This window comes from Pleurodeles waltl, chromosome 5 (assembly GCF_031143425.1).
Source record: "Pleurodeles waltl isolate 20211129_DDA chromosome 5, aPleWal1.hap1.20221129, whole genome shotgun sequence".
NCBI classification, from domain to species: Eukaryota; Metazoa; Chordata; class Amphibia; order Caudata; family Salamandridae; genus Pleurodeles; species Pleurodeles waltl.
In genome coordinates, this window is record NC_090444.1 from 424,205,456 (window position 1) to 424,224,966 (window position 19,511).

A 19,511-nucleotide genomic window follows, 5' to 3' on the forward strand; every position below is an offset into this window, starting at 1 on the left:
TCCCCTTATTAGATAAAATACAATAAAGACACATATGAAGAAAAGAAATGTGTAAAGTTTGGGCTGGCAAAAAAATGAATTGCCATCTGTATGGATATTGCAGGGAGTCTCTTCCACACACTCATCTGTCTCACTTTAGAAGCTGCATGAAGATGGTTAAAGTATCATTTTATGCAAGAGAATCTTTATCTACTGCCTCAATGTGTAACAATATAGACCTTTCAAGAGATGATGTACATATTTTCATGACTGAATGTACTTTGAGTAGTGAGTGGAAATGTGAATGTCTTATCATGCCTGATTGATCATATTGACAAAGTACTAAAATGTATATCCTCCACATAACACCAGACAAGAAACTTACATTTGGTCTCCCACAACAATGGATGATTCAAACATTTGGGAACAAAATCCCATTAGTTCCAAGGCCAATTAAAATGACTCAAGATGACACTGTACCTAAAGACTTGCTTCACTTAAAAAACATAATATTGAAACTCGATGCCTTACACAAGTAGTCAAAAATGCCCCAAACTGACATCCACTCAGGACTCAGCAGATTGTTTCACCTGCTTTTTCCCCTTCTACCATTAATGGTATAATGCCACTGTTTAACATCTAGAATGCCATAAAAAACAATTAAATATATAAAATACAAAATAGTTATTCTCACGCATTTTCCTCTACTGTGGCAGAGGGCTGGCTTACTACTCTCTAATATTTAAGCCAACATCATGGGAAATTTTTAGAGAATTGCAAAGTAGTCTTTTTACCAGAAAAGGAAAAGTGCACATAAACATTGACATGGGGGCAATGAATGAACAGGATCTGACTTGAAGCAGAAGATTGAACAAACATCAGGTAAAAGTACAAAAGGTGAGGGAACGGCAAAAAAGAGTGAATCTTAAATATAGAGCATAATCCAATCAGCACATACACACAGGCATAATTATACCAGTCAGGATTGCAACTGTATAGAACAAATAATACTATATTTACCCTGTTTAGAATGATAAACAAGTTACATCAAAAACGTAATTTGAGGCATGTGTAAATACTTACTTGACAATTCCCTGCCTCCAAAGGAAAGCAAATTAAAAAAATTAATAAACATATTAACAGTTTCTTCACATTCACTAGAAGAAAGATTACACAATAGCATATATATGTATATATACATATATATATAGTACCATGCCTGCAGTACATATATATTGATGCACGTTCCACCTTACAGGAAATGTTTGATGATCTGTGTTCTCACTTGGGGCATACACTTGCCAATTTTGTGGACAGAAGGTCTCTTGGTGGTGTCATGCAATTTATTTGAGTTAGCCTATGTGTTGACCATATACACCCACAAACATTTCATTTATCTATCGACAACTTCTACTCATTATAATACTAGGGAGAGCTATCCCCAGTTTGATTAATTTACTTTTTACACAACCCAGTAAAATTGTCAAAAACAGCTTTTTAGTACTTTATTGAAAGCAGGTTGTGATATGAGATAATGTTCCAGTCTTTCAGGGTGGCAGAGAGGGGGTAGCTGCCCTCTCTGACGCACTAGAAGAGAAAATGGTGTGATGCTAACAGAACAATTCTTCTCTGTGGTGCAAGCTAAAAGAAAATAAGCACTGGCAATGCCAACACATCTGACTTCCTTGTAGTACTAAAAATAGACACTCACAGGTCCATTGATCCAAAACATACAAAACTGCAAAGCAGTTTCATCCACAAAATAACGGTGTCTCCATTAATGACATGTTGTCGCGGATCAGCCCTTATGGAACAGACAGTAAAAGCTGCCTGTAGTCAGACTCTAAAAACAAATCCTCTTACTTATAGAGCAAAGAGGTTCCTGTGCACTATTGCCCCTCACAAATTCAAATGGAAGGAAGCACTTGAGAGCTGCCTCAGCACCACACATTTAGTCTGTGCTGAAAAGAGTGTCCCAATGTCAGCCACAAAATGGAAACAATTTGAAAAGGATTTGTGAATTGGGAGTTTTAGAGGAAGGGGAGAGTTAAAGGAGCTGTTGTGTGACCACCACAGCACATACTTGCATAGAAACTGTAGGCATTTTGAAACTGGCAAGCCGTGAAAATAGGGGATCCCTGAAGCACAGGAGAGATAGAAGTGAAGACAGAAAACTGTTTAAAAAAATCTAAAATGAATGCAAACATGAGAGACAAAAGGGAAAGGGAAGGAATAAGACACCTTCAAGTGAGGGGTTAATCCTTTATATGGTCAAGCAGCTCCTTGAAGAATATCATATAATAATGCACAGGTGGCCTCACCAGTGAGGTGCACTTTGAGTCCAACAAAACAGTAAGCATTGTGGAAATTACTTTGTGTCATCTAGCTACCAGTATGATAAATACAAGATCACCCATAAAACATACATTACACTAAGGGCTTGATTTAATGCTATATTCTTAAACTGCTCTCTTTGATGGAGACTTGGGGGCCAGCAGACTTTGAGGCCCCTGACTATGACCTTGTCCAAATTGAAACTTTTCAGGTAGTATTATTCAAGACCATCCCGAGGGGGTAGGTTATATTTTCTTCAGTCTGCCCCGCTCCTACTCCGCATCTGGAGCTTTTAGGCCTTCAGTGGGGTTAGATTTTTTAAATAATATTTAGCTTAGCAAAGTCGTTTGGCTGTTCTGCACGATTATTTGTTTCTTATGGTGTTCTTCTTTTCACTTGGGGTGCACTGTCTTCACTATGGTGTCTTTCTTGAGAACAATGGATCATGTTCTGGTCTGGTGATTATTCACAATAAAGAGATGTGTTTGCCACACAACTGAGTACTGGTTGTTATATACAAATAAGTTGAGATGTTCTGTGACAGGATTAATAGCCGCCCCTATCTAAGATTCCTTTTTCTGATTGATTCAGAGGCAGTATATTCTGCTGAATACAAAAACCTTTTCTGAAGTGAGTTTCACATGAATGTGCGCTTTCCCTTATAATAATCCCAGGTTCACTTAAGCAATCTCGGTTGGTCTTGTACTCATTCAGCTAGGTATTAGCAACAGCACATTGGCTATATCAATTTGCTTCAAACTTGTAAGAGGTTTTAGCCAGTTAATTGCTGCTGCCCAGCATAAAAAATACATAATGTGGGACTTCAATGTAGCTAATGTTTTATGATAACAGTGCAGTAACAATGTTTAACAGTTTCTGTGAAGCTCAGAACTGTGAAGATTTTTTGATCCACTTGAGCCAATTGTGCTTTATGTATTTGTGACTTTATGTATAATTATGAACATTTATGCCAAAACCAGTAGATGACGTATTAGTAATTCTCATTCGACCAAATCTTCATTTTCTGAGCTTTGAAATCCACAATAAAACTGGCTGAGAGGATCAATGAGCTATTAAGCAAAACCCTTTCCCAGATTTCATTATGGTTAGTTCAAATTGATTACCTTCAATCTGCTTATGCTATAAGGCAGTGAAAGGTTCTTTGTGGCCATTTGAGTATGACCTCACATAGTCATCCATAGCTCACAAGAATAGGCTATTGGTCTGACTTTGGAGGTTGTGCAGGGGAGAGACTGGTCTTATTTTTTAGGAGTAGGGTTACTATGGTTTCAATGACTGTAGCACAACTTCATCTGCAAAGGATATTTTTATGATAGAGTTGAGGTCAATGAGACACGTTTCTGGACAGCTCTTATTGATCTCAGTTGGGTATGAGTATAATGTAACAGAACCCTGCGCAGGTCTGGATGATTATTTAAGAACAACTTTGGCAGAAGACATTTTGGAGGTTTGAAATCAATTCCCTATAATTAAAAATACTGAATGTTGTAAACCAGATCTTGGGAGAGGGAATCCCATTGCCATGCCATTCAGGTTAAGTACACTACAGGCCTCAAAAACTCTATAGTATCCCTGAGCTACATTCAGACTGTTTCTGATTTCTGCCACCAATATTTAAGCTTCCTAAACAACATTTCAAAGGCTTACCAAATCGTCTGAAAGTCTATTTTTATTGACAGAAGTCTATTTTCTTTTTAAGAAAAGAGAGCCTACACACAATCTGGAAGATAATGCCTTGGAAAGTTATTCAGTAGTCAATATTAGCATGAATAGACTGGAAGAGAGGCTTGAATGGCTTATTAAAATCCTGTTTGGAAACCCTATTCGAGTCCATTCTATGCCATACCCAAGAGGCAAAGGCTCTGTTTTTGGCAATGGGTTTAAGAATATAAAAACTTGTATGGGGGGGTCAACTAGGGCAATGAGACAGTGTGCTCAGATTTGTGATAAGATCAAGGATCAGGATGTGGTGAAGACTGTGGTCTAGAGCATTAGTTGGCGTAATAACATGTTGGTTGAAATCTAACATTTCAAAGGATTAGGTGATATAATCAAAGATGCCTGATACATCATACAAAAGTGGGTGGTGGAGCGCTGGTGATACAGTGACATCACTTTTGAAGAGGAATGTGCCTTTGCTAAGCATCTCATAAAGAACATATTGAATGCTGATCAACTGGACATCTGAACTTCATTGTCTAAGAGGATTTAGGATTATGGGAGTAAATGAAGGTCTTCCACGTCAGCACATCATGTTGTCTAAGGGTATCAGTGAGGAGTTTTGTTTTAGTAAAGCTTATGGTGTTCAGGTTGTTTGTGAACAAAACATTGGAAATATAAGCAGTTATTTTCTATTTTAATCTGGCATTACAAAGGCATCTATGACCTAAGGAGGATTTAAGTGCTGTGGTATGTTGGATGGCAATAATGTCTGTAATGGAGATCAGAGCATTTGTTAATGAGAGAGTAGGATAATGATGGTTGACTTAAGAAGAGGTTTAGTTAAGGACAAGAGGAAGTAGCTTTTGTAGATGTGTGTTGCTACTTTATATTTAATCATTCTGAATGGTGAAAAGGTTACCATGCTGGATGATGTCACAGACAGCAAGCAGTGTTTACCTGTACCTGCATCACAATTTAGGAGTAGGGTGCAAGCAGAGAACACAGCTTGCCACTGGGGCCTTTATAGCAATACCCTTTAATGTGGCTGAACATATCCAGTCTGGTGATAGGCTTTCATTGTTACCTTGCACGCTCCCCCCCAATAAAAGATGTATTCGTGGGTCAAGAGATGTGGCCTCTATTTCTATGATGAAATGTATTAGTTCTGTAAAGTTTGTGTTAAACCTTTTGTTTCTTTGCTGTAGATGGAAAATAACTAAGTCTATGTTACTGCCTATGTTATTGCCTCTGCTTCTTTACAAGAGGATAATGGATGGAGTCAGTGTGAAGTCTATTTATTTCTAGTCAGTGACTTTACAGATATTTTATCTGAGTTACTTGCATGGACTGCAAGTCATCCTGCTCCACGTATGGATGTGAAAATGATTTTCACTGACCTTACATCTGGCTTACCCACCAAAGTGAATTTAAGTAATGATAAACTTTGTAAGTCCTAAAAGGCCTCTGACAGACCTTTACCTTCTATGATAGATAATTTTAAGTGTTAACTGGTGTTGGACTGGGCTTAAATGTAGCATCTCCAGCTATGCAAAACATTTATAGGAGCAAATAACAGGGACTTGTTGTTGCCTTTTCCTGTTGCTTTTATATTTATATGTGCTTAAGGGGAAAGAGTTTCAAATGTGCTCTCAGTATATCCTAATCTATTTGCTTCACCATCCAAAGACATCTTCTGAGCACTGATATTTCCTGCACAATTTTATATAAGAATTCATTGTAGTCCTTTGTTCTGATGGCTCTCCAGGGGCAAGATAGCAGCTCCAGGAACAGATGTTGCATTGTTTCCCACAAAAAAACTAATCAGGACTAATAAGGATTTTGATTAATTCTTCAGCGTCGCTACCGGCAATCCTATGATCACTGTTGGGGTGCCTTATCCCACTTGTTCCAGGTCAAGGCTCTTGTGTTGGTACAGGGACTAACATCTTTTGGTTGTCACTCTGAACAGAATCTCAGAAATCAAAGCCACAGCCCTATAAAAAAAAATGGATTAGTATGTCCCCTCAATAGCAGAAGTTCCCTGCAACTTCAGTTACCCCTGTATTTCAGACATGGAATCCTTGGTTGGATGAAATTTTATATATAGTGTACTAGAGTGGGAGGGACGAATATAGGTATTTCAATAAAGCTTGTGACAAAGGCTCAACCTCGTCATGGTTCTTAAAATTGATGATTGTGTTGTTCTTCTGCAAGTGCTGACTGTTTAAATGGAAGGAAATTGCTCTTAGCCCATTTGGGTTCAAGGTGCTGAGTAAAGAGTGCCCAGTCAGCCTTCCATCTGGGATCATGATTATAATGACCACAAGAAGAAAATGTATTGTGAAGTGTGCAAGTAACAATAATAAGAAATCAATTTTATTCTATCTCACAAGATAAGTTCAAATAAAGGTATTGCACAGAAAAAAAAAAAAAATAGCCGTATAGGCTGGACAGGAAGGCACCTATGTGTTTTGATGTGCCATAAGCTAACTCTCTAGAGAACAGTATCATGCTATACTGTAGAGAAGCCGGTGGACACATAGGCAGGGATTGGTCTTTTGGAGAGGTAAGGCACTGCATTATTAATCTAGATTCGTGGTACTCAAAAGTACGGCCCGTGAGCCGCCAGAGGCCCCACGGACCTACCTCGGCAGCCCACGGACACGTCGGACAAACGCCATATGATAATGGCCGCGGTTCATAAACACAGAAGAGGGCCGCAGGAGCATGCACAATAGTGGCTTCTTTGCGCATGCTCCCGCGGCCCTCCTCTATGTTTACGTACGGCGGCCATTATCGTATAGCGGGGTGGTTGTGCCCCCTGTAAGCCCTGCCCCCCCTACCCCCCACACTCCCAGTGTCACTTCAGTGCGGCCCTCAGCCGCAAACCATACTGCAATTTTGGCTCCCGAGCAAAAGTTTGTGAGTACCCATGATCTAGATTGTTCTGCCTTTATAATGTTAAACTATGTGCTATTCCAGTTGAAATCTCATGAAGCTACCAAGGAACATCTTAAGGATTTGGGGGCTCTGGGCTAAACATATTTTGGGGCCCCTTTCGGAACAGCTTTGAATTTATGATCCAATTTAAGCTCTTTCTTGCTCTCTTATGCCACATCACTGTAATTGCACAGGTACACTTGTCCAAACTCGAAATGTGTTTACATCTAATATTCAGGGATAGTGATGTGTGTTTACAATACTGTTACACAGCAGCAGCTCACTCATATTACTGCAATTAACCTCTGTGACACCCTCCCATTTTTCATATGTGAAGTCCTGTTGTGATCTAAAATAAACTTTTTTATGGATCTTGCATAAAACAAACACAACATTTCTCAGCAAAATATCTGTAATAGACTCTCACATATCACCCACATTAAAATAATTTCAAGGAAAACAGTATTTAAAACAATCTGTGTAAGAATTATTAAAGGTCAACAGGGTGAGATTCTCTGCAGAACAGAGTTGGCTCTATCAGTGGGGCACCCTGAAAAGCTAGGGCCCTGGGCCAGAGCTCACTTTGCCCATGCCTTAAAAAGTGTCTTAAGTTACCTTGAGCCCATGCAATAAAGAGGTGTTCCTGTTCTGAAAGACTGTTTACCAAGGCTAAGCAAGACAACCTTTAGATGTCTTAAACTCTACTGAGGGCATTCTGCTATGATGGAGCTGAGCAGACCGCAACTGACTGTACCTTCTCACTTATCATTCCCTGGTGTCTGGCCGTTCTGAGAAAAGGAGCCAAATGACTCGGTGCAACACAAAAGTGGCCACAGGAGAAGGCGGCTGCAGTACTCGAGGAAAGATCAAGAAACAGTCCGGAAGAGGAACTTACCATAGCACTGATTTGTGGCACTAGATATGTGTGGTGCATGAGAACAAATGACATTTGATGATTCTGTGCAAAGTGTGTCTAAGTGACAAGTTTTTTTGATTCAGGAGTGAAGCTGCAACCCATGTCACTAGAACTTTTCAGTGGTCCAGCTCCTCCTTCTTTGTCACACTCAGAGCTTTTGTGGTATTTCAGTACTCCTCCAGAAACAAAGAAAAGCCAAAGGGACTAATAAATAACCTTCAACTGTGACCATTACAAAGCCTGTCCAGCCTGAAGACAACACGGCCAACAGAACATCAGGCAATTTCTGCGTCAACCTGCTTTTCATCACAGCGAGCAACATGTCTAGGCTAACAACCTGAATACATGGACTTAGTGACCAAAATAACATCCATCACTTCTGTCAGAAGGATGAATCCTTCTCAGCTAGTCCCACTCGATCTCCATGCATGAAGGTTTAGACTGTGGAGGTTAAGGTGAAGCACACTGCCTAAACTGTATTCCGTCCCATCAGACTTCCTTCAGGACCCTCAAAATCACACATAGTGGGGGAAGGCTGAATGATTCTCCTTAAGATCCACTAGGATAGAACTAAGGTATCAAAAAGGTCTAATAGGGGTACACCCCACTGAGTGAAGACGGTGTGTCACCTCCAGGTGCCGATGGCACTTGAGATAAGCAAGGTAACGCCTGCTGAGTTTGTCTGCTCTGATGTTGTGAGATCCCGCTAAGTGACTGACCATCAGAGAGATCCCATGTAGTAACAGTGCTACACCTTCAATGTTTAGAACAGAGGGCACATAACCCCACGCTGCACTGCTCGTTGCACTACCAACCGGGTATTGTATTGTCCCTTTACATCTGGATTAACTCACCCCAATGGAAGTTAGAAGCGCCTTGAGAGATAGTTGGATGGCAACTACCACCAGTCTGTTTATGTGATGATATAATTCCATTGGAGACCAGAGACCTCTGATCTCCACATTTTTCAGGTGACCCCCTAACCTAGAGATGATGTATCTGTCATGTCACCACAATGACATCCCGAAGAGATAAGGAGAATTGTCTGCACCTCTCAGATTGGTGTCCATCATCCACCACTGAAGGTCCTGTGTCACCTGGCCAGAGATACAGATCCTGTTTGAGAGGCTTCCCCAATGTTGAGCCCATTGAAGGTGCAAGTTCGCTGAATGACCGATATGTACCACCTAGTGTGAGGCACTAGCAGGATACACGCTGCTGGAGGACGAAGCTGCCTCGGAACCATCTGGGCTGGAACAGCTGTTCTCACCTGAAACATCTGAATCATAGTCTGAATGTCACAGACTCACTGCAAACATGAAAAAGCTGTCAAGGTAACCATGTCCAGGATGGCTTCATTGAAGAGTATTCTCAGAAAATGTAGATGCTGGGATTTGGACCAGCTGATGGGAAACTCTAGAAAGGACAACAGCAACATTGTTATTTTGCAGGTTATTAGACATTAGCTGAGGTGAGTTTGCCTTCAAAATTCAATCACTGAGGCACTGGAATAAGTGGTCTCCCCCTCCCTTCAAAATCTGTAAAGATGGGCTGCAACCTGCAACCACTGACATGGGCTTTGTAAAAACCCGAGGTGGTGATCTAGGACCGAAAGGCAGAATTCTGAACTGGGAGTGGTTGGCTTCCACTAAACAGTGGAAATTGTTGTTGCAGGACTGCAGAACGGACACATAAAAGTATCTGCCCTGCAGGTGGCAAGACACCATTCAGTCCTTTTGATCCAAAGCCAGAAGATCTTGTGCGGTACGCTTTCATTCAGAGTTTTGGGCTAGGTTGGGATTGATTATCTCCCAATTACACTCATATAGATTTTACATTCCTGTTCAACAAAGTTATCAAACTAAATACAATAATGCAATTTGAATAAAAGAAACTGGGAACAGGTTTCAAATGATTTAAAATGTGACTATTTGAATCTGGATGAGTCAAGTTCTGTGACGCAACACTCAAATATTAGCTGATAAGTTTTGCAAACAGTCTACGTATAGACACAGTAAGATCTGCATTGCTTTAGACCAGGTTTAACAATGAATGGATGAATAAACAACACAAGCTGCAAACGATTCTGCACACCCTCATCTGCAATTGATGGAATTTTTTTTACAAAATAATATTTTTAAGTTAAGCATGTAACCTCCAATGAGTTAGAAATAAAGAAAGATATTACCAGTTTATAAGTGAGTAGGTCAGCAGTGTGAACAGACAGTGTTTTTGTAAGACTCTCAAGCTTGGAAAAGATTTTTGTACCCATATTTAAGGCACATATCTGCTACCTGAGAAGTTCCAGATAGCAGGATCACTTCTATCAGTCCAATTGTAAACAAGGGAGGTGAGCCTAAAAGTCCTCACGTTTCATGGTTTAGGGAAGCCCAGTAGACGAACCGCTTATTTGTTTTTCTTCATATTTGACAGTTTCAAGAATCTTTACACAAATTCTATAGGGAGCAGTTGAGGGCTGGTCAAATACCTAACAAATAATACCTTGAAGCAAGCGGGAATAAGATCTATCATTTGCCATAAACTCCATCAAGCAAAGAGCATAAGAGGCAAGTTCATTATATAGGTTTTTTCGGATTTTAAATCAGCCTTCGAAGGGGTTGATCGAAAATAACTATGGTCCAAATTAGCTGTCATGGGAATTCCCTAATGCACTCTTATCACTATTTAATGCATTTCACACAAAATCCTAGGCCCAAGTGAATGTGGAGCATCATGGGGAGTGAATAACAAGAGTTTCTGTGTGTAATGGTGTGAAGCAGAAGTGTGCCATTACCCAACTGATGTCCTCCCTTTTTATTTATGATTTCCCTGCATCGCTTTACTCAGCAAGAGCTAATCCTCCATGATTAGAAGGATCCTCTCTAAACACTTTACTATATGGCGATGAGTATGTCACATTGCACCACATGCTGAACGGACTTCAACATCAACTACCTGCCCTGGAAAAGCCGCAAGGGATGCATGTGTGTGGGTGTGACAGGGGACAGAAACTCTTTTTTTAGCTGCATCATGAATAATATAAAACTAGAGATTGTCTATAGTTGTGAATACCTGTGAGTGAATTTTTAACCATTATTTTTAATAAATAACAATAAATTAAGTTTTGTGGAACATTTTGGACAGATATCAAAGCAAAGGGAGCCCTCACAGGTTTATTACATTTTATTTGTCAATGCTGCGTGTAAAAAGAGCACCATTAGTACCGTTTAGCGCCAAGCATACTTTCTTTCTCATTCTAACTGCCAGGATTGGTCTTTATTGAGTTTTAAAAATTCAATGGATGGGTGTTGTGCCGTCTTCTTTTTTACTTAAATTCTTTTTATTGAAAAAGGTGATACAGGAACATTACATGACACGTCTTTTAAAGCAAACAATCAGGTCCTATATGGACATCTGGAAAAATAGTATGAAACAGTTACATGCAGAAATCGTCAAAATTACATAGTATTGGTATCTGATAGCAGATAAAATATATGATTCACATCCTTTTTCTGAACCCAGGTAGGGAACATGAAAACCATAAATGCAACAATATAAAAACGAGAGTCAAAAATAGCAGGTCAAAGCATGGCATTAGGGCCCCCATGCAGAAGCTGCACTCCACTGGTGCATGTAGGGGAGCTATCTAGGGACCATAGAGGCTTACCAGTAGGCATGTGGTCCAATGACATGCCACTAAAGATCCTGCACCACACCATCTTCTTGGACTATCACCTAGCATAGTTAAATAAATTGGCCATTTTGAACTAGGGCTGTATTAAGTTCAACATAAGATTGAGACTGAACATATAAAGTTCACAGCTCCCTGGCCTAGTTTGGCCACAAAGTGCTAGAAAGATCTGCCTCATGAGTGACACCAATTATGGAAAGAACTAGAAATATAATTAATACATTATTTGAAATGTATGATGTGAACCTTGATTTCAAGGAAATACTTGTGGGTACACCAAACTATGTAAACAGTGGCACCCTGAGGCAGTAGGCAACTAATAAATTATTTATGGCGTTTTTGTAATTACTCAAAAGCCATTGACGTTTTTATAACAAGTTAAAATTAGCAACATAAATAGTATCTGCTAAATGTTCTTAATCCAAAGCCTTTAACCTCAGTTGTTACTTTTTAATCTTGGTGCATTTCAGAATTATTCTAAATTGAATAGATAGATAAACCACCTCCCCTGCCACCATGAACTCATCTTCCAAATGATTCAGCTCATAGAACGCTTCTATGCCCATCTGCATTTGAAGCATGTAGGATACATCTCAACCCAGTTATAAAGGAATATGGAAGCCAGTTGGTGCTTTCGGACTTTTGAATATCTACTGGCTTTAATCAATAAATCAAGGAATTTGTAAAGCACGCTACTGACCTGGGAAGGTCACAAGGTGCTGAGGGGGGGGGAGGGTACTGCAACTGCTCAAACAGTCAATTCTTGAGAAGTCTCCTGAAGGTAAGGAGGTCCTTGGTCTGATGCAGGTGAGTGGGAAGAGTGTTCCACGTCTTGGCGGCGAGGTGCGAGAATTATCTGCCGCCGGTTGTAATTCTGCAGATGCGTGGGATGGTTTGCGAAGGCGAGGTCGGTGGAGCAGAGCTGTCGGGTCGGGATGTAAAAGGAGAGCCGTCTGTTGAGGTATTCTGGTTCTGTGTTGTGCAGTGCCTTGTGAGCGTGGGTGAGGAGTTTGAAGGTGATTCTCTTGTTGACGGGGAGCCAGTGCAGGTCTCTCAGGTGGCCTGTGATGTGGCAGTGGCGGGGGATCTTCAGGATGAGGTGTGCGGAGGCGTTCTGGATGCGTTGCAGACTTTTCTGGAGTTTGGCCATTGTTCCTGCGTAGACGGCGTTGCTGCTTACAAGGGCTTGGGTGACTGTTCTTCTGGTTTCCGTGGGGATTTGTAGATCTTTCGGAGCATGCAGAGGGTGTTGAAGCAGGAGGAGGAGATGGCGTTGACTTGCTGGGTCATGGATAGTGAGGAGTCCAGGATGAATCCTAGGTTGCATGCGTGGTCGGTGGGGGTCGGAGCGGATTCAAGTGTGGCAGGCCACCAGGAGTCTTCCCATGCAGAGGGGGTGGAGCCAAAGATGAGGACCTCAGTCTTGTCGGAATCCAGTTTGAGGCAGCTGTCCTTCATGCATTCGGCAATAGCCTTCATTCCTTTGTGGAGGTTGGTCTTGGCAGAGTTCTTGGTGAGGGAGAGGATCAGCTGGGTGTCGTCGGCATATGAGATAATGTTGAGGTTGTGAGATCGGGCGATGTCAGCGAGCGGAGCCATGTAAATGTTGAAGAGGGTCAGGCTGAGGGACGAACCCTGGGGTATGCCACAGATGATTTTGGTGGCTTCAGAGCGGAATGAAGGGAGGCGGACTCTCTGAGTTCTGCCGGTGAAAAAGGAGGTGATCCAGTCCAGGGATCTATCGCAGATTCCTGCATTGCTGAGGCGTGTGCATAGGGTGTGGGGGCACACGGTGTTGAGCGCTGCTGAGAGGTCCAGGAGGATGAGGGCTGTGGTTTTGCCGCTGTCCAGTATGGTTCTGATGTCGTCGGTGGCAGCGATGAGGGCAGTTACGGAGCTATTGTTGATCTTCCAGAGTTGGGGTGCGATGATGGAGCTTGCTTTGTTGAGGATGTGGTGAGGGCAGGGGTAAGATGGTGAGCTGGAGTGGATAGTGTTCATGATTTCAATGAGGTCGTTGTCGTTGACGGGGGTCCAGGAGAGCAGGAGGCTGGTCGGTGGTGAGTCAGTGGTGTTGGTGGTTGCCAGAGGGGTCTGAGTGCTGAGGCTGTCGTGGATGTCTGAGATCTTGCAGTGGAAGAAGGAGACTAGGGAGTCGCAGAGGTCTTGTGATGGCAGGATGTCATTGGCGTTGGAGCTGAGGTTGGAGAGTTCCTTTACGATGTTAAAGAGCTCCTTGTGGCTGTGTGTGTTGTTGTTGATGCGTTCTTTGAAGGCAGTTGTCTTGGTGGTTTGGATGAGTTGGTGGTGTCTGCATATGGTGTTTCTGAAGGCTGTATGGGTGTCCAGTGTCTATGGCGGCACTTCTTTTCAAGTCTTCGGCATTTCTGCTTAGATTCTTGGAGGACGGAGGTGAACCAGAAGGCCTTTCTGTCGGTAAGTCTGTTGGAGGGATTTTTGACCGGGGCCAAGAGTGTTGGGCACAGGTGTCGATCCATTGCCTGAAGTTGCGGGCAGCTGTGTCAGTGTCGGTGGTTGCGATGGGTGGGTTCCGGGAGAGAGTAGTGATTAGTTGGTCTTCGGTGACCTTGTTCCATCTGCGGTGTGCATTCTGTTGTGGTGATGGTGTGTTGTGGGTTTCTCGAAGGAGAAGTGGATGCATTGGTGATCTGTCCAGTGGAGTTTGGTGGTGTGGCTGAAGGAGATGTGTTTGCTGGCGGAGAAAATAGGGTTGAGTATGTGTCCTGCGGAGTGGGTGGGTGTCACGATGAGCTCTTTGATGCCGAGGTTGGAGAGGTTGTCTAGCAGGGTGGCGGTGTTGTTGTTGGTGTTATCGAGGTGGAAGTTTAAGTCCCCAAGGAGTATGTAGTCAGTGGATGCGAGAGCGTGCGTGCTGATGACTTTGGTGATGGAGTTGCTGATTTGCTGTCGGGGAACTGGGGGCCTGTAGACGAGGGTCCCACGGAGGGTGGGGTTTGGGTCGGTGTGGATCTGGAACTGCAGGTGTTCAGCAGTGCTGAGGGTGTCTTCGGTGCTGGTCGTGATCCTGAGGGTGTTCTTGTGGAAGATGGCGATGCCTCCTAGTTTTTTGGAGCGGTCCCTGCGGGTGGTCTTGTAACCGTCCGAGATGGCTATAGCGATGTCAGGCACTGAGGAGGGGTTCATCCAGGTCTCGGTAAGGAAGGTGACATCTGGGGAAGCTGAGTCGAGATATTCCATAGTTCTACTGCATGTTTGTGGACGGAGCGGGTGTTGAGAAGGATACATCTGAGATTGTTGTGTCCTGCCTTGGTGGGTGGGTTGTTGGTGTGGAGGCTGGTGAAGGAGCAGTTTCGGCAGGAGAAGTGTCCGGGGGTGATCTGCGGGGAGGCTTGAAGTCAGGCATGTGAGCGGCCAGTGTTGAGGGCGCAGAGGGTGGCGGTGTCGTGATGAAGACATGTGTGGCAGAGGTGGAGGGGACGAGAGCCAGGGGTCCCGGCACTGGGCGCGATCCAGGCGTGGATGGGTGCCGACGCAGCCGTGCAGCGGCTGCCATTAAGTAGGGAGGGGGGAGGAGAGGACAGCTGGAGGCGGGAGGGGGGGCACTAAAAAAGGGGGCAGGGCCGCGGGGGCAGCAGTGGCGGGAGAGCAGCGCGAGGGAGCGGAGGGGGGACTGCAGGGGCAGCAACAGCGGGGGAGAGAGATAGGAGGGAGGGCAGGAGTGAGAGAGAGCGTGGAAGGAAAAGCAGAAGTAAAGCAAAAGTGAAGAAAAAGTAAGGCAGAAGTAAAGCAAAAGTAAAGGCAAAAAGTAAAGCAAGTCAAAAGGGCACAGAGGAGAGCGAACGGCAGGAGGGGCACAGGGGGGTAGAGGAGGTAGACACGGAGAGAGAGCACATGGAGAGAGGAGCAGAGAAAAGGCAGGAGAGAGGCAGCCTAGCAGGAAAGCACAGCTCTCCCACTAGACACCAGGGATGAGGCGCAGGCAGAAGCCTGCGGGTGGAGGAGGGCCTCCAACTCCTGACAGGGGTCAGGAGTTCAGAGGAAGGGGGGCTCTACTTAGCAGGTGGAGCAACTGGAGGCAGAGCAGTTCACTGATCAGGTCAGTGGTATTGCTCCTTTAGAATCAGCAGTACCCCTATTTTGTGATGCAATTAGTAAAGGAACTGCTATTCAAACATTGACCTGGATTTATGAAATTATTTAATAATTGTCCTATTAGGACTTTTAAATGTTAATGCTTTGTAGATGTATTTAATATTTTATATTCGCTATGATTTTATGGATGTAAAGCTAATAAAGAACTCACACAAAAAATACCAATTTGTCACAGTGCCATCATTTTGAGCTTTCCTGGATGAACAAAATACTACGAGTAGCATCCTTCCCCCACTCCACTTTTTCAATTGCTCCCTTGGGGCCATATTACAGACAGTGCCCCAGGGGCGCAATGGGCATGTGCACCCTGGGACACTTTGGCATTACAGAAGGGGTTGTAGATGCTTTTACAGACCCTTCTGTAATAAGGATAGCAGGGGTGCTACCTCAAAGAGGCATTCACTCATGCATATAGGGATGTGAGGGAATATCTTTGCTTCTGCACCTGCACGCATTCTGGCTATGGGCGCATAGGCAAAGAAGCTGTCAGGAGGCACACTGAAAGGGTTCCACAAAAAAAAGTGGTGCACTGCCAGTGCGCCCCCTGATGGCAACCTTCTAGAGGGGAAAGGGCAGTCCCATGGACCCTCAGACATCCATTTACAGACGGGTGCAATCCCTCCTCAAAGTGGAGGCATGGTGTCGCCTATACTGTGAAACAGAGTGGCTTTGAAACTGCTGCTTCATATTTTACTTGAATGCGCTTCCTTCAGGGCAGCATGAGTTCACAGCTGCCCTGGGGGCAGCAGGCAGAACTTTCTTTGTAATAGGGCACACTTTCCCAGTTTGCGTGCAGCACTCCTATTTAAAGATCTGCTCTGGCGCAAACAGGAAAAATGCACCCTATGTGTCATAGGGTTCCTGGTGAGTAACATTAACACCTCTGTGAAGACGATACAGGCATGAGTCAAAGATGTGTCTGTGTAGCCTATGTAAATGTGATGAGGGCTGTCCAGAAAGGGAGGAGCATAAACAGCTTGCACAATGTTAAGGACCCATTAGTCTTCTGTGACCAAGCACAATCTGGTAGACAGTGCTGTGTCTGGTCCCCAATTATGCGCAGTTGTCTGCTCAATGCCATCCTGAATTGTTCAAGTAAAGGTGTTATCAAGGTATTTTGGCAACATGGGCATAACCTCACATCCCAAGTCCCAAAAAGCGTATCAGCAGTGTAGGTAAGAAGAAGTTAAAGAGCACAGTGCTACACCGCTTTAGGAAAAACTTTCTTTTCTATCATGTCAATATGGTTTGGCTTTTTGTTTGGTGAAATGGTTGGGAAAGAGTATTGATTAACCTTAAAAGCAGAAGCTTACACCACTAGCACTCATGTGTAGAACGTTTCATTAAACATTTTGGGGTGCCAGACATTGGCTTACTGTGCTTACCAATGAGGTGATTCAATGCAAGGACCAAAAAGGGTTTCAACCAAGTCATCAATGTAGGTCAACCAAAACCACACTGAAAGGTAGCAGTGGGTCAGAAGTGATAGATCTGGGCTGAAGTATCTTTGTCAGTAAGTCAGATTTAGACTTTTCAGTAGGAGTGGCAAATCAAAAAACTGTGATGCCATCTGAGCCACTAATGCAAAATAGGTACTCGTCTCGGTTCGAGAGGAATTCAAAGTGGATTCAGGCAAAGTATTGAGGGCCCTTGCATTTTGTAAATTAAGGTACAGTCCAGCATCAGTATAATGTGGTGGGCACAAATGATCTGCTTAATCTTTATCCTGCTGAATGAGATGAAGCCCTTGTATAGCACCCAAATCTGACCCAAAATTGGCTTCCAGGTAGCTGAAACACTGTTGATAAAGTAGTGAACCCAGAGGGGAGTCCTCCTGAACCTGAATATGCTCTTTCGTGATGGTGTAGCACAGCACTGGGTACATTCTCATTTAGACTAATCCGTATTTGGGATCCGGTGTCACTGGAGCCAGCAGTGGCATCAAGGAAACAACTGTTGAGGCTGCAGAAGAAGAGTGGAACTGAGGCACAGCCCTAGACCATGGTGAAATAAGTTGACTTCACATGGTGTCAATCGACATCAGGGGGGACCCTGTCTGTGAAAGCCTGACTGAAGGTCCATTAATGGGTCAGTGGGATCGGAAGGCACACAAGAGGGAACAGGAACAATGTTGGAGAAGGTGTGGCCTCGCTTAAAGCTACAATTTGCTGCAAAGTTGACAATGGTCTGATAACTCTGGCTGCATCGGCTCCAAACGTGGTATCAGACCTGAAAAGGAATGCAGAGCCAGAGTTTAGTTCCTTGAATGTCAACTGTGCAACCTCACCCTGAAGCAGAAGCATCTGAATTACAAAACCTTGCTTTTGCTTCTTATGCCTTTTCTTTGACCTGTCCTTGGATTTCAGATTCAACTTACCTTGGGAGAGTGACCTAGATTCAGACCTACCTTTTTTCTTTTGTTTGGTGATATAGAGTTTAGCTTCCCTCTTCCTGATGGCCTTCGGCTGTGTCAGGGAGCATTTGTTACAGGATTTGGAGTTGTGCTTGGTACAGATGCCAAATACAAAGGTTATGTAGATCCGTTAGCAATGTCATGGGCAATCCAGTTTGAAGCCTGTTGTCTTTGAGGATGAAAACCCTGCACACTGGCAAACATTTTTCAAAATAAATCAGTAAACAAACATTGGTAAGAGCAGGGTTTCAGATCTGCGTTGAAGAGAGCAGAAACAGCAGAACTGAAGCAATGCGTAGGAGAGATGTCAAAGCTTCATGCCAAGTCTGGATCTTTGTCTAAATCATAACAAAGGATGGTGGTGCCACCTACAGGTGGTCAGAAGTTATTGCAAGAGTTTCCAACTCTAGTATGGAACCTCAGGAGATTCATGTGGTGAGGACGCTGCAGTCAGAAGTATCCACCAAAGAAAAGCCCTTACATTAACAAGAGGATCTTAATTTCAAAATTAGCAACTCGGAGGCACCTGTCTTCATCTTTTCATCATCCTCACATTTGTATCACTCATGTCTCCTGTCGAAAAAGTCTTGTGTTACAAAACACCGTTTTGGCTAGCACCTACATGTTTGTGATCTTGCTACTGAAGTGAGTACATTTTCAAAACAGCCCCAACTTTCTGCTAAAAACTTCCAAAGTCGATACATGACTAGGCCTTTTTTGGGCTCCAAGATCCTCTGAAACGTTTCATAGGACTATTTTGAAATATTTCTAAACTTTCTTAGCTTTCCCATAGACATGGTGGACTTCCTTTGTTTACTCTGGTAATGGAAGTTCCTATTATCTTCATGTAGACAGTTAAACCTGTTGCCCTATCCCACACTATCAGTAGTCCTGTTTTATAAATCCATGAACATTTAATTGCCTTATCTTTTAACGTGAGCGTAGTTATGCTTATTGATGGTTAGCTTCTACCTGCACCTATTGCAGGGTTGGGGCATTTGATTTCCATCTGTGCCTTGAATTTGAAAACAACCCCTTCCTCAGATAGTGTAGTGTGGGAGCATAGTTGTAACTGTAAAATATATTTTTTTCATTGGCCTTAACAGTCTTCTGAAGGTTTGTCACTCAAGATAGTTTGGTAACAAATTCATTCGGACTGTGGAAATTGACACATTGTGCTTTTCACCAACTTTGTCTAGACATATAATGCCCCAATCATGTTAGACTACTGCAGAATAAAAACAGACTGTAATATTTCTTTCTGCAGTGCAAAAGAAGTACTTTGCTGAATTGAAAATGAACAGTCTCTCATGTTATTAGTAGTATATGTAGTATTGGTAATGTTAGCATTATTGCAATACAAAAATTATCCCATTGCAGGTTGTTGGGAGTTTGTCTTCTTTTAATTCTTTAGTTGCACC

General features: G+C 43.1%; 1 protein-coding gene across 2 annotated transcripts in view; it reads right to left on the reverse strand.

Annotated features, from left to right (window-relative positions):
• Nucleotides 1-19,511, reverse strand: part of EML6 (EMAP like 6) — an 854,573-nt gene that overhangs the window by 145,242 nt on the left and 689,820 nt on the right. The window lies entirely within an intron of this gene.